The sequence below is a fragment of the Branchiostoma belcheri genome, unplaced genomic scaffold (genome assembly GCF_001625305.1).
Source record: "Branchiostoma belcheri isolate BF01 breed outbred unplaced genomic scaffold, Haploidv18h27 scaffold57, whole genome shotgun sequence".
Taxonomy (NCBI): Eukaryota; Metazoa; Chordata; class Leptocardii; order Amphioxiformes; family Branchiostomatidae; genus Branchiostoma; species Branchiostoma belcheri.
In genome coordinates this window covers 1,776,636-1,780,900 of record NW_017804209.1, presented here as the reverse complement: position 1 = coordinate 1,780,900, position 4,265 = coordinate 1,776,636, and positions in this window count along the sequence as shown.

Below are 4,265 nucleotides of genomic sequence, written 5' to 3'. Positions count from 1 at the left end.
ATATATATATATATATATATATATATATATATATATATATATATATATATATATATGTACAATAAAGGGATACCTATCCTATATAGTCAGCGTAGTTAGTCTGGTAGAGACTAGCACCTCACCGTAGCGCGGCGCGGCTACTCTCGGGCGCGGGCCTTAAGTGCCCCGCCGGAGCCCTCAGCATATACACTCTACCAGGCTTGGACTCCAAGATGCCGTCTCTCCAAGTTGGAGAGACGGCATGTTATCTCTCTATTTGACCGATTTCTACTCTTTCCAGCGGTTTTTTTAAGCCTGGTAGAGGCTGCGAGAAATATAAGTTGTGTCTAACTTGAGTTCGCTCTGACTTTGCCCCTTCATTTGTATTCATCACTGTTTTTCTAAATAAATGAATAAATGAATGACGACCTTTATTGCACATTTTCTTTGTCACACTGGACTAAGTACAGGTCACAACAAAACATGAGGAAAAGATATATACAAAATAAAAGTAGCTATCATTACATAAATTCAACTTCTCCTCGCTTTTCAGTTATAGTTGAGATAAAGGAACAGATATGTTTTGCGGTGGAAGGTTTGCCAAGTCGCATCAGGAATAGGAACTTGTCTACAGTGCAAATAAAAAACAGTGCCCTCAGCATATACACTCAACCAGGCTTGGAGAGACGGCATGCTATTTCTCTATATTTCCAGCCATCTCTCGAAGCCTGGTAGAGGCTGCGAGAAATATAAGTTGTGCCTTACTTGAGTTCGCTCTGACTCTGTGCCCTTTTTCATTTGTATTCATTACTGTTTTTCTAAATAAAAAAAAAAAAGTGCCCCGGCGGAGCCCTTCGCACCGCCCCATCCATTAGCGTCCTCGGGGACCTCACCGGGCGGGCGCCCCGAGTGGCCCGGGCGAGATGGCGTCTGGCCCCGTAGGACTTCCGCCGCCGCCCCGGCAATTAAGTCGCGGGCCGATCCCTTTTATTTCCCACCCATGGGGCCGCCCGCTCTGCGCTGTTAATGTACTCCGCCTATAGACGTGAATGGGGTACATGTGTTCAGAATTTAGAGCATGTTATTGTTGGTGCATGGTATTGTTGTGATATATAGACTTCTAGCACTTAGCATTGTAACGCTTAGAATGTAACGCTTCAGTATTCAATACCTTGTTTCATATCCTCTAGACCACATGTGCATTTAGCCCTTCTGGACAGGATTTAGAGCATTTTATTGTGGGTGCATTTTATTGTTGGTGCATAGTTTTGTAAGAATACAATGTATATAGACTTTTAGCACTTAGCATTAGAATGTAGCGTTTTAAGTGTTCGATACTCCATGTTTTATACCCTGTAGAGCACATTTGGTCACACGTGCATTTAGTCCTTCTTGGCAGGAATATGCAAAGATTCTTTCAATTATATAGTGTCATTACACACAGCGCTAGCGCTGTTGATAACGTACTTATAACTTCGCCAGTTATCTTAACTTATTAACCTGTGAAAAATTCCTTGTCGACATTTATGTGCGAATCCACTGACGGACAATCAAATCGTGTTTGCTGGTTGACGGGCTCGCAATAGTACCGACCCCCTACCGTGCACTCAGCACATAATGACACGGCAGAGAAGTAATAGAATATATATTTACAGTTATTAACAAATAATCACTAAAGTGGACTGAATCTGAAGTCTACAATTTGTGAAACAACTGAATAACGACTGGTGTGGTCCGATGATGATACATTTCATCATTCTGTTGTGTGAAATAGTTTCATGTTTTTAGTTTTAAGTTTATTTACTTTGATAGATTGTCAAGACTTCAGCAAAGTCGCCCGATATAATGCTGAACCCTACTATCCATAGCCACTGGAAGTGGCGAAGTCTAGCACTATTTGGCAGGGTGGCTATTAGTATTACCAGTGTCAGCGGGCTAGCCTGGTTACAAGTCATATTTTAGCTCGCGGAGAGGATATATACTCTGGAGCTAAAGTTTGTCTGGTAACCTAGTTTTTTTCCAGGCACCGCGGATCGCTGAAAAATAGTAGAAATTGGCCAAAAATTAAGGGAACAGTATACCAGGGGAGTTAGCCGGCCAAAGAGGGTGCATTTTGCGACCCACGGATGTGACAAAATGTACTCTCTAGCGGACCAACTCCCCCGGTATGTCATCTCTCTATTTGGCAAATCTCTTTCCAGCTTTCCAGTCTTTCCAGCCGCCTGCCGAAGCCTGGTAGAGGCTACTGGTAACCAGGCTATAGTATTAGCGGACAGGATGGTGGGCTCCTTGCATGGCTCGGGGGATCAGGTTGGCCATTAGCGGTGTTAGCAGATAGAATAGTGGGCTCCGTGGCAGTGCCTGGCCCCCTGCCTGGTCCGGGGTAGCCTCTACCAGCAACTGGAAAGAGTAGAAATTGGCCAAATATGAAATAGATATATAACATGCCGAGAAGTTTGGTCCGCTGGAGAGTATATTTTGCCGCACCCGTACTTTCTCGCGGATCAACTCTCTCGGCATGTTACCTCTCTATTTGGCCATTTTCTACCCTTTCCAGCCGCCTCTCGAAGCCTGGTAGATGCTAACCTTAGCCCCCCGCTTGGCAGAGGGAGCAGGTTGACCATTAGCGGTGTTAGTGGATAGAATAGTGGGCTCCGTGGCAGTGCTTGGCCCCCCTCCGTGGCAGTGGCTGGCCCCCCGCCTAGCTCCCTGGCGCGAGGGAGCAGGTTAGACATTAGCAGTGTTAGCGGACAGAGCCGGCACCCCCGGCGCGGGGAGACCGGTGCACAGCTCTCGGCAGATGGTGCCGCTTTGTTAACTACAGGAGCAGCTCCTGTCCGTGCGCTATTGTATTGCCTCCGCAAACGGGTTGGACTGGCTCCCGTACGTAGTGGCAACGTTGGTGGAGGCTCACAGAAAGTGGCCATGGTCAGATGTAACTAGCGAAATCATTACCTGTGATTCAGCTAGAGTTACTTCTGAGAAGACCTGTGCTTGCCAGCTCTAACTTGATGAATGGGATAAGATGGGTGACTGGTTCAGAAAACATCATACTGATAGAGTTTGATGTTTTCTACAATGCCATGGTCATATTTCTAAACCGAGTGAACGAAAAATACAATTCATATCACAACTATAGTATATATACACAGACAGCGTTCATGTGGTAATGTTTTTTTTAACTCTTTTGTTTGTATAGCATACTTTTCGTTTCTACAAACTGTTTGGCCGCGTCCCCGGTCCTACATTTTGATTAGAAGAAAGGTTGCAACGTTTTCTGATTTGAGTCCTTGTGATCTGACAAGGGGTAACTTTGTAAAGCATCAACATATCCAGGCTTTCCTCATAACATAAACCGTATCACACATGTTTTTAGATAGAAATCGATGGTGGTTGAATGATTAATGGATACACAAAGTCCTAAAATTGAATACTACACGTTCCCTAAGACTTACAATTATGGAAGATAGACAAGTCAACAAGTCATTGGAGTGAATATATTTGAAGTCTGGCCTGCTGAATAGGCTTCAAAATAGCCCGGTTGTGAATATGCGTTTGTCTGCCACAGACCAGCCGAGCGCCCGAGGCAGTCCGTTAGTCACTTTATCATTTTCCATAAACTGTGAAAAGACACATTGTTGTCCCGACCTCTGCTCACCTGACGCGCAGAGTCGCTCACAAAGGCGTGAAGAAAAGGTGTTTAAAACGCCGTAAATTCGTCTGTGGAGGTGTCGTTTGGGTCCTCTCTTCGGCACGGGGTTTGCTCGTGAAGTTAGCAATGTGCCTGTTTATGGTCGCAGCTGGGAGGGCAATAATCTCCAAGCAGGTCTTTTTGTGGCTACTGTGCAGTACCAAATTGGCAAAACAGTTTCAAATTGGCAAGACTACTGTATCAAATTTGTAAGGCAGTATCAAATTGGCCAATATCCAAAATGCATAATATATATAGTTACGAGTACAGGTGGCCAATGGTTACAGGCGGCCAACATAGACCCCCCCCCCTTGCCCATGATAATCTGCTCGGAAATTATAAGATCACTGAGAAGGTTGTGATTGTCCCTAATGAAACACGCCCTTGTAGATGAGTCTGTTACTCTCCGGTTGTGGCTGTTGTTTCTCGAGCTCCGAATTTAGTGACGGTAAAGACAAGTCATTAAAGATCGATGGGAAAATAGCTATTTTGTTTTTTAACCTGTGTGAAAGACACAGTAGATAGGCGGCTAAGCTCTTGTCCTTGGCAAAGCAAAGAATAATGCGGTAAGGCAAAATGAGACATGCGTTTCATT